Raw genomic sequence first — 11,931 nt, 5'->3', positions numbered from 1 at the left:
CCTCATTTTGTTCAGTTCAGGAATCCTGAAGTTGTAGATGAAGACGGGATGCTGGGAACCGGCCGTGTAAGTCCTCAGACTGCAATAAAATCTATAAAGACCCTGGGCAGTGACTAAAGACATCTTAAAGCAATAGTTCAAAGACTTAGATAACAAAATCCCAGGGAGAGAATTTCTGTTTGAGAGCTTCGGGAAAATGTTCTCACATTTTAGCTACTTAACTGAAATACTTGAAAGAGAATGCAGATTCTTAATGTTTCCTATAATGGTATCTCCAGAAAGGTATTGATATATTCATAGGGCAAAACAGGCACCTCTAGAGGGCTGTCTTCCTCCACTTTCCCCCCAGGAACCACAGATGACTAAGTTTTCAATGGTGGCACCTCATTTATATGCTTTCAACTAGATGGTGTGAACTTCTCTGAGTTTGGTATACGGCAGGACGTGACGCGGATGATGAACTAGAATTTCCAGGAGACCTAGGGCGAAATTCTGCTCTCTGTCAGTAAACCAAAGTTGGGTCTTCAAACAGAAGGAAGAATGAAGCTTCCTTTACCCATTCCCCATAGTAAGTGATGAAGAAACATATTTTTGCTCCATGGTGGAGCGAATTAGTACCTGGTCTGGCACTGTCTAGTTCAAACCCTTTTCATCTTTAGAACTTGTACAACAACTACCATACTGCACATTCAGCATAATAGAAAAACCTGGAGAGAATGTGCCTGTGGAGAAGGAGGTATGGATTGTTTATGTACTTGTGTACACACTGTTCACACAGTTACATACACCACAACCGTCTCTCATTCCTGCAGGAAAAGCAGTTCATCATTTGTGCTCTGCAAACATAGTGATTCAGAAGCAACACCCAAAGAGTGTTAGTTTTCACTTCATGGGACATTGGATAAAGGAACTATGCAATGTACAATACTTCAATATTTTCTATCTATCTTCTTCACTTCTGTTTTTTGTCATCCATTCAATGAGTCGGGAAACCCTCTGACAGAAACCTCCCCTACCTTCACTCCCAGATTGGAAGCAATCTTTTCAAAATAGCACCTGTGTCCTCCCCAAGAATCTCTTTCTCTGATACCGTAATTATAAAGATAAATGCATAGATGAGGAAGGACTGAATTCAGATGTCTTTCAGTCTAAAAAAGGCAACATTCTAACTTTCACCATGCCCAGGGCTTTCAGAACACTCCCAGCAATCATGAATCTGTTCAAATTACTTTAAATATAGTTGTTTAACGTTTGAAGACCTTGTACAGCAGCAAATTTCTTGTATTTTCAGAACTTTTGTGCCTTTCTTTCAGAGGTTAGTAAACAGTTTCATGTTAAATGCAGGATATACACTTATTTAGAGATATAAGAGAGCTTTTAAAGCAGCTGCTTTGAATGGAGTTTAAATAATGTATTGATCCTAGGATGTTTCTGAATTCATAAGAATTCCCAGTAGTGAAGTCTGGAAAACCTGGTACTGCCTCTGTTTGTTCAACCCCCTGATGCTAGGATTTTCACCAAGGCAGCTGCTGCTTGGGACATGCTGAAACAAGGCTGAGGTCCCATCCCAGCCTTGGCCCATCCCCAGGAAGGTGTCCAATGCCCAGGGCCAGGGCTGCCCCCAGTGCCCCCAGCTGTCCTGCTCATGGATGGGGTTGTGGGACAGCTCTAGCTGGCAAGGGCCTGCTCTACCAGCCACCCAGCTTGGGGAGCCACCTCCTCTCCCATCACCCCAACCCCACAGAGCAGCCAGTCCTCCTCTTCTGAAGAGGGGCATTATCTCTGCACAGTAGATGCTGAAAATACACCCTGGGGTTTTGGACACATAGAAACAAACCAAACTTCATCTGCATTACTTGTAGAGGATTTTCTTCAATACATTTGTTTCCACAAAGCTACTGCAAGCTATATGCAGTCATCAGCTATCATTGCTCCCAGTGGGTCAAAACAATGCAAGTCAGTATCACAGTACAATTTACACTGAGAATTAGGTTAATTTGTAGATAACTGCTGAACATGGCAGGGCTATTTCATCCAGGAGTACCAGTGATCTAACTGGACTTGGCGATTTCACCTCCATTAAAGCATGGCCATTTCACCTGATAAAATGGGCACTGGAAATCAGCTGTTTTGGAGATGATACTTCTGATAATCTGTGAATTTTCATTGATTTGGTTGTTCAAAAACCAAAAAATATAATGTCATGAAGCGGTGTCGCTTTCAGGAGTAGATGTGCTGAGTAATGCAGGCACACTCACTCATTTACCAGCTCATAGATGGGAAAATATACAGGCAAAGGAATGTCAGTGGAAAAGCAAGGCGGAAGGGAAGATACATGCATATTTTGGTTGGCAAATGTAATTTTGCATAGTATGGGTTGTTGGAAGACCTAGGATTCTGTATTAAATAGCGCTTTGGATTTTGATGGGCTGCACAGCTGGGTTAAACAGATGTAGAGAATCATAGGATCAACTAGGTTGGAAAAGAACTTTAAGATCATCAAGTCCAACCTTCACCCCAGCACTGCCACAGCCACCACTAAACCTTATCACTAAGGGCCTTGTCTACACGGTTTGTGAATACGATGTAGACAAGGCTTTTGGTAACTCCCGGTCTCCTTCCTATTGCTCTCACAGTGGGTCACTGATAAGAGCTAGTGTATTTGTTTTGGTTAGTGGGTTTGGGTTTTTTTCCCCAGAGTTGCAGCCATTTGACAAAACCACAACATTATTTCTCTCTACCTTTGTCCCTGACACACTGCAAAACAATGACAAGGGAGAAGGCAGAACAAAATAGCAGATGATAAAAATTGTGAAATGGCTGCAGCAGTGTAGTGGGAGCACAGAAGTTCAGAGGTACAGAAAAGCAGTGCAATACTCTGGGAGAAGAGAATACATTAATTATATGGACAGTTTTATTTATCTGGTCTGGTGTTCTCATATTGATCACAGAACAGTTTAGCATACCAACAGGAATGCTTTTCTGCATCCCGCTGGGTATTACTAAAACCCCAGCAATATTTTACATTTATTGGGGTCAAGATAATTTATTTTTTAGAAGTAATCCCATTGCAATACCCAATTTTTAGCAGTACCAGTCACCATTAATGTTTCCGCTGATTTATATGTTTAAGGGTTTAATAGCTGTAAATGGCAGATCACAAAATATTGATGGATTAGTTTGAACCTCATATTAAATTCAATAAACCAAGGATGCCAGACACATCAAGACAGTTTCAATGTCTCTTCAAAAATATTGATCACTGCGTAGCTGATTTTTTACAAAGTCTCCAGTGAGTCCAAAATCTCTATATATTCACTTAAAGCTTAGAAGAAAATGCCACACAGAAGCAGTCTTTCATTCCATAGGATTTCTTTTTGAGGCGCAGGGTAACAGTATTTTTCTGGGTTCACTTTACTCCAAATAAAACCCTCTGACAGCATTATCTTTCCACAAAAAGTGGAAGAGACTCAAGATTGGAGTCTCAATCATGTGAGTGGAATTTCACCATGTTATGCCACAGCTGCATCCTTTAGGATTACTTGTACATCAAGGCTTGTATGATGAGCTACTGGATTGACGTTGGCATGGACTTGTTTCCCTACTCTTGCAGACCTGTTTGGGAGTAAAATGCTAGGTCAAGAACTTTCTACATCCTCTAGACACTGTCTGGCCATGGCCCTAGTGAAGTGTCCTTCTTCATCCCTCATTACCTGCTAGTGCTGGTCTTTTCCTTTATATGTCCTGTCTTTAAGTTTTCTACCCTCCTTTTGGGGCTACTTCTTTCTTTTTTCCCTGTCCAAAGGAGCAGATGGATGGTTCTTAATTACATTATAGAAAATCTTATAGAAGACATTGCATTTTCTTTTTCCTCAAGCTGGAAAGCTGTTATTTGCTTCTCTCTTAGTAGAGGTGTGCTCCTATATATGCTTTTGGTCCTAACTTCTGGCACACAGTCTTGTCTCAAAATGTTGGGAATTACACTTAGTGGTTAAAACAATCATTACCTGAGAAAAGCATCCTTACTTCTAATCACTGCCCTACTATTAGTGCTTCTAAAAATAACTTTCTTGTCTCCAGTCTTGGTTGCATTCTTCCAGTGCTATTATTGAGAACCACTGAACCTGAAATATCATTATCACCTGTCTCATTAGGTCAGTCTCATACTTACTTATTGAATCCGAGTTGTGTTGACATTAAAAAGTTAGGCAGTTTAACATTTGTCTCTGCTTTGGTTCCTTTGGTGAACTCTCAAACTTGTGCTTCTGTTGACATACAGGCAGATTTTTTTCAGCTAGTGAAAGGTGTTGGTTTATTTTAGCTACATGGACAAACACTGGTTTTCTTTTTATCTTTCTCATTTATGTCCAGTATTTTCTGCTTGACTTCACTGACTTATTGTAGCTCTCCTTCAAAACAGTCACAGGACACATGCTGCGGTTAGGAGCCAAAACAGTACTTCAGCTTTCCTCAGAGGAAAACTTGCCTAGAATAAGACCAATTTTGAGTACTTTTGTATAGCTCATATTAGTTAACAAAAGCTGTTACAAAATGAATGTGATGACCTCTACATTTACAAATAGGTTATTCTGATTTACTACTGTCTTGCTCTCCTCCTGTCTTTTCACTCAGCAAATATAGAAGTACTGTTCAGTTTTATTGCCAGCATTTCCATGAACTCAAGAAAACGTAACAGTTCTTGGCGCAGACACCATTAGTACCAAGTGAGCTCCCTCTTCTGTCTGGGTATGCCCCCTCAAGTGTGAGGTCTGACAACTTCATGGTGCCAGTTCTGTAATTCTTCTCTCCCCTTGTGTACCAAACTCACTGGCAGTCTGGGTATAACTCTTCCCCTTAGCAGTCTGTGAACACAAGATTGTTTTATAAAAACATCCTTTGGAGATTAAGGCAAATTTCAACAATCAAGGGAAAGGATAATTTGGAAGGATTCTAAATCCTTCCCCAAACATTATAAGGACTATACAGGTACCCAGTTTTCCAAAGCTTTGCCATCATAAACCCCCTAGAACATACTCTTCCACAGTCTTCTGCAGCCTTCCAGGCAGAGGCTTGTTCTGTGCAAACAGCTCACAAGATCTCTGTAGAAAAATGTCCTTGCAAATTTAGATTGTTTTCTGGTTCATTTCCTAGAGTTTTTGACCTTGCTAGTCAAAAATGATTTCTTGAGCCCTTCGACAAATAGGTCCTAACCTCCTATGGACAGTTGCTGTGCTCTGTATCAAATCGCAAGGACTTTGACAAATGGTTGTCTTGTCTTCTGTTCGTGTTCTCACAGAGTGTCAACAAACTCCTACCAAAATAAAATAAAATTATCTGGATGTGAGTATGCTAATAACCATGCCCAGACCCTCAAGTGTTTTCAGCCCTATTGAAGCCCTAATAAAAACAAAGATGCTTCAATACTTACAAGACTGAGATATATATATATAAAATTACCACAGAGCTGCTGTATCCGTCACAACGAAAATGGGAGAAGCCAGAAAATAGATGTTTAAAATTATATCACAGGAAGGAAAAAATCTGACCATAACTAGACTGAGTAATTCTGCTCCTTCCTAAGCCCGACCTCAAAACACAGTCACATAGCAGAAAAGAACAACATTACTAAAATGAAAAATTGGGCTAAGGAAGAGAGGAGTTAACAGTGTACATAAGACTGTGCTGCATAAAGAGATAGTGGCAGGTAATTCAAAAAGGAAGCAAAGGAGCTGCTACCATAAATCAGTTTTGGTCAAGTCAGGAGGAAGAGTGACCTGCATGGCTGCAGGAGGAATCAGCAGAGTGCACTGAGAATAACAGCTGGCTTGGAAGAGCCAGCTCATCAAAGAAAACAGTTTTAGAGGACAAGGGGGCAGAGCTGGCAGGATAGAGAAAGACCTGAAAGTGGGAGAAACCAACATAATTGTTAGGGCTTCTCTGGGTCACTGCTTCCTTCAAAAAAAAATAATTATTAAAAAAAAAAGTAGTAAATACGTGACAAAAATTATAGCAACTGCTTGGTTTTTCTTTCTTTCAAAGGGGTTGTTAGGTTTAAGAAACTGAAATAAACTTATCTCTTGTTTTTATGTTGTACCCCAACTGTATCACATGGCTTTCTCTTCTCTACCTGTACTATAAATGCAGCATTATAATTTTATTTAGGGTTTTGAGGCCCAGTACACTTATATAATCATATAATCACAGAATGGTTTGGGTTGGAAAGGACCTTAAGATCACCCAGTTCCAACCTCCCTGCCATGTGCAGGGACACCTTCCACTAGATTGGGTTGCTCCAAGCCTCGTTCAACCTGGCCTTGAACACTTCCACAGATGGAGCATTCACAACTTTTCTGGGCAGTTCCAGTGTCTCACAATAAGGACTGGGTTTCCTCCCAGCACTCAGCTCTGTGGCATCTATGGAGTGGTATGTGGTGGTGGAGAGGGCCACTGTCCCCACCATTACATCAGTGGGGGACTTGTGTGCACAAGCACGTGCAGCAAAACCCTCCTCAGGGAAAGCTCAGTGCTGCGATGCTAAACCACAGTCTCACGAACATGTGTTTTGATGGTGAGATATGACGGGAGCTAAAATCCCACCGGTAAAATATAGCAGCATCCAGAGTAGCTGCGTTCGGCAAGTCATTCATCTTTAGCAGGTGACAGCATAATGTCACTTGTCAACAATGTGCTTTGAAATTTTGCTTTTTTTCCCATGAAGTGGGAAAAATGTGCAGATTTTTTACTTAATTCTGACAAATAAAGCCTTAGATATTTTTTCCAAAATGATTTATTTTTGACTTTGTGTATCAGTCTTCACTGCTTGTCCAACAGTGGGAAAACAGGAGTTGTCCCCTCCATACTGAGTGTCATGTGGATGAAATTGGCCCATATCTTCAGACATGACAGTTTATCTCTTCTGAAACAGAACAGACATATTCTGTGGTGATGAATCTCTTCTGTATGCAGCGAAAGTCCCTCTGCAAACCATTCTTTTCTAGGAAATCCCCTTCTACGTGATTCTGTGCTTGCAAACGTTTAATCACATAAAGTGAATGTATTTGACTTCCTTTGAACAGAAACCTCCCATACTATTCAGAACATGGGAGCCTTGCTGTTTGTTGAATTATGAACCCCTCAGCAAGACAAAATGTGGATGGCTACAAGTCAGGACAGATAGCAAGCTAGTGTGGGTAAGTGCTGGTGGTAATCAGTGTTGCTCTATAGTAACTGCCTAGCTTCATGCTTTTTTACCTTTCGCTGCATGTTAAATAGCTTGTTGTTTCACTGAGGGGTAAGCAACCTCAAATTATGCCATAGACTCTCCACGTGCATCAGCACCGTGTCCTCTAATTACATATTGTGCTAAAAAGTGTTGTTTTTTATCAGTTTTTCATTTGCTACCTTACAATTTCACTGAATGTCTGCGTAGTCTTGCGTTGAGCCAGGGAACAAAGCTGTCTCAACAAAGCTGTTAATCTACTTTGCCTGTACCATTCCTTACTTTAAATACTATCATAATTCTCTCTTTTAAATGTCTGCTTTGTGACATGAACAATCCCAATCACTTCAATGTATTTGTGCATGGGTTTTCTGTACTTCTAATCATTCCTGTTGACTTCCTTTCAGTACCCACAACCTCTGTTTCTGTGTTCTCTTAACAGATGGTGCCATCACTTCTGCTACCTGTTTTCTTTTAATACAGTAGGTAAGTGGCATTTTTTGGTGTTTTTCTCAGAGCCGCTCTCAGGCAATTTAATGCCGGGTTTTGTTTCTGCATACAGTTGCGTACTGAAGAAAGGCTTTCACTTGAGCTGTCCCCAGTGGTAAGCACGTGTACCTCTGAATAAGAGTCCCAAAGAATTCCAAGTTTCACTTCACGCATGCATTACCTGGCGGCATTGAGTTTAGTCTCACATTGTGCTATTTGTTTACCTTACTAGGGTAAGTCCCTCTGATGTTCGTAGGGGTCTTTTCAGGACTTGACCAGCTTGAGTAGCCATCACTGCATGTATGGCTCATAGCCAAGTCTGTAATTTGAGGAACACTTGAAACCAGAATAAGCTTTCACTAGTCCCCAGCTGCTCGCTCCCTGCTTTATAGAGTCATACATGTTTGCGTGGTTACGCCATGAACTAGGCTGGGGAACAGACCAGGCTAAAAGCTAACACAGAGCCTGACCCGATCTCCTGTCTGAGTGAGCATGTAGCTGTAGAAGCAGCTGCGCCCACAAAAGGGCAGCAGTAGTGCAGAGGTGAGAATAAGCTGTGGAGTGTGGAGGAATCTGGGGACCCCTTCTTTTAGTGGCAGTGCTATCTTAAACTGTTAAGCACTCTTTGACTTACTCATGTTAGAACAAGCTTTGTGCAGAAGTATCTGTTTACAGCCAACAGACTTGATGATACCCAATCTGAACACCACTGCTGAAGCCCCTGCTGCAGAGGGGATCTGCTCCGTGTGCCTCTCTGTGCTTCAGATTCTCTACCCTGGAACCCCAACAGAAGGGAGAAGTGAAGAACTTTCATCCAAATGTTGGTATGAGACATTGCTTAAAAGCAGAGCTGGGCGCTGCATTAAAAATCAAATTGAACAGGTTTGGTATATTTAAAATATCAGATGCATAGCAGAAGCTATTAGAAACTTCCAACAATAGGCGTATGAAGAATTATTAGCCTTGAAAACATAGGGGATGAGATCACAAGCACACAATCCAATGAATCACATAGGTTGGGTTTGGAAAAGCTGATGTGGTATAGCAGCAATTTGTTTGTACTGTGACGGGTCAATTGGATCACTGTCAGATCTGTGAGATAAAAGATTTTGGTTTTAATGCATGTTCTTTCCTGAACTGCTTCTATGCAGCCTTCATGTCAAACACCTGTGGTCATCTTCAGGATTACAAATAGCAAATCTAAACCAGATAGAACTGCTAGAACAGAATTACTGCAGGATTATTTCAAGATGCAGATTTGGTATTGAAAGATCTCCGGAGTAAAGTCGCATTACATGGCTCAAGTTCAATTCTATCCCAATCATTTTTAAATGTTTCTAGTATATTCTTATAATCTCAGCTTTAATCACATCTCCTTTTGAGAGAAGATTCCCTAACGCATATCTTTCTGAGGGAGACTTTAGAGCTAATGTGATCTTATTATTACCTTTTCTAAAACCTTGACAAAAATTGTCTAATCATAGAAATAGTAATAAAGTTGGGAAGCATGATACAGATATAGAACCTTAGGCTTTTAATGATTGTAACACTGCTTCAACTGCTATGAATTGATTTGATAGCAAAAATCACTACACTTATGAAAGGCTTCCCTGCAATTATGCCCCACATTTTTGCAGCATAAAAAGCAGATATATTAATGCAATAATGAAAATGGGAAAATGCAATTAAGACAAAGAAGAGTTGATACTAGTCTACTGTCACACCAAGCGAAAGACAACATGGATACTTCTTTGGGGTGTTTTAACAGAAGTGTTTTTATGCTTTGTGCAATCTAACCTTTTGTCCCAGTTTACTAAGACTAGTATCCCAGAGTCACTACTAATACAAAGGTAAGTGCTTAATCTGAGTAGATCCTTTCCTTCTTCCTGTGCTCACTTTCTACCAGCACATCTCAGATCACCACCCCTTTTGTTTTTTGCACATTACACATCACAGTTTCAAATGTAGCCAATAGGCAAAGCAAAAATATTTTTCCAGATTGCCTCCGTACTTCACTAAAAAACAAACAAACAAAAAACCCAAATGTGGCACAATCTCAATTGTTGGGTTTTGTTTTGGGTTTTTTGCCTTTTTAGTTCACTTTTTGGTAGGAAATGAAGCTCTGATAGTGGAGAGTTATCTTGCACTTAGGGTTTTTTCTTTTTCTTTTAATGGTGGTTTCTGCTGCTGTAAACCAAAAGGGCGATAATTAATGTCTCCTATTGTTTATGCTTACTGCCAGCTACAATGATGAGCTATTATTATTCTGTCTGCTAATACTTGGAAAGGATATCACTTGGACGGCTAATCCAAAATACAGCAAGTGAGGATCATTGTCATGAACGCCTGAAATGGAGACATTGTTGCAGATGTTAAAAATGAAAGGTTTTCCTTATACTGGATCATACAGTCCATCTGCCAAGATTGTGCTTTCTGGCGCACCCCCTAACGACAGGTGCCAGGATATTGTAGGTACTAAATACATCACATTCCTTGAAATACATCTTGTTCACTTGAAAAACTGTTCCTTAATTATGGTGCTAGGTAGACCTGATCTTCAAAAGTGGTACAGTTCAGTGGGGCTTTTTACAGCAATGCGCTGGTCTTCTTCCTCAGACCCAGTTACTGGCCTGAAGTCAGTCTGCGGCAGTTGTTAGATTAGACAAGCTTCCTGTGGAGAGCTAGACTGCAAAACAGCACAGAATAAAAAGCAAGGCTCATCTCTATACCAGTGGGCTGAATAAAAAGAGAAGAGAAAAGGCTGGGGTTTCTTTTTTTCTGTTTTCTTTTTTCTTTTAATTCTATTTTTTTTTAAATTTTTTTTTAGGAGTTAGGATTTTGTTGAAAAGAAGTCCCTAACTCTGCAAAAACTGTCAGGCTGCAATTCTGAGTCTCCATATGGTCTCTTCGTGGAGGCATGAACATAGTACGTCAGCTGTTACTCTTTTGTGTTTTCTGGTAGAAATCCAGAAGATTTCTGGATTTCCAGAAGATTTCCAGAAAAGGCCAGTAGAGAGCTCCCAGCATCTGGACTTCAGTCTTTTTAGGTGCACTGCCCTTGGCAGTGGGAATGCAGAGAAGATACCATCTTCAGTAATTCGGAGAAAGGTGTCTCTTAGCCACCTGGAGTGCTGCATTCATCACCATGCTGACTCATGTGATGCAGCACTTCTTGCAGCTGACGACAAAAGACATGGGATTGCTTGAGCTCTTTCTTTATTTTCAGTTCTTCTCTGCTGTGGGTGCATATCTCAGAAGCCATGCCGCTTCTCACAAATGACATAGAAGCCACCCCTTTTTTCAGTTCTCCTGCTGCAGGTGGTACAGGACCCTCTCCACCTCTCACACTCACAAAATCTTCTTTTACCATTTCTAATTGCCTTCACCCCCCTAAGTAAATCTATCTGTATGTTACTGATAAGCTGTTACAATCAATATCTATTGCTAATTAAGCCCTGGCCACCAGCAGAAAGTGTCATCAATGGGTCTTACTGATTATAAGCCATAAATACAAGACAACAATGTTTGAGTATTTCAAATAGAATTTAATTCTTAACAAGTCCTTCCAGTCTGTGGAGTGTTAAACTTTTGTCTTACTTCCTGTAAGTAAATGTGACTGAAAAAGAATTTAACTCCCTCATAACATGTAAGGGAGGAAAAAACACCATTTTATTGTAGGACTTATGAATGACAGCAACTGAAAGTTAAATCTATTTGATCGTTCCATCAGCCTTCCAAGCCAGCTCCTTAACTACATTGAAATGTTTCAGTGGGATGTTGAAATGTTGAATGTACGTGGGAGAGATCTACGCTTTACAATGCTGGGGACCAAGAAACAGTGTTGTTCACAGCACACGTGTAAAATATAATGAAAGTAAGTGCTTTCTTGCAGTCAGTAAGGTATTGATGTATTGATTAAAAAAAAATAGGACTTAAGAACATCCTTCACTGTAAGAATCATGTTCAATCCACTCATCGTAGATATTTGGCTTGTACCTCAAGTTTAGATGCCTGTTGAATCACCATTCCCAAAGTAAGGGCAGAGGTTTTATAAGAAGCAAAACAGCAGAGATCTTTAGAGACACCCATCTCTTTATATGGGTACCTGGGTGAAACAGTCATCTTAAAATAAATGTTTAAATCTAAAATGTAGCACCTATAGTTGGCAGACGGATTCACTGACCATATTGCTGATTTTTTTCCCCTTAGTACAATTCCTCAAA

This window comes from Psittacula echo (assembly GCF_963264785.1).
Source record: "Psittacula echo genome assembly, chromosome: 3".
NCBI lineage: Eukaryota > Metazoa > Chordata > Aves > Psittaciformes > Psittacidae > Psittacula > Psittacula echo.
Note: the sequence above shows the minus strand (reverse complement) of the source record.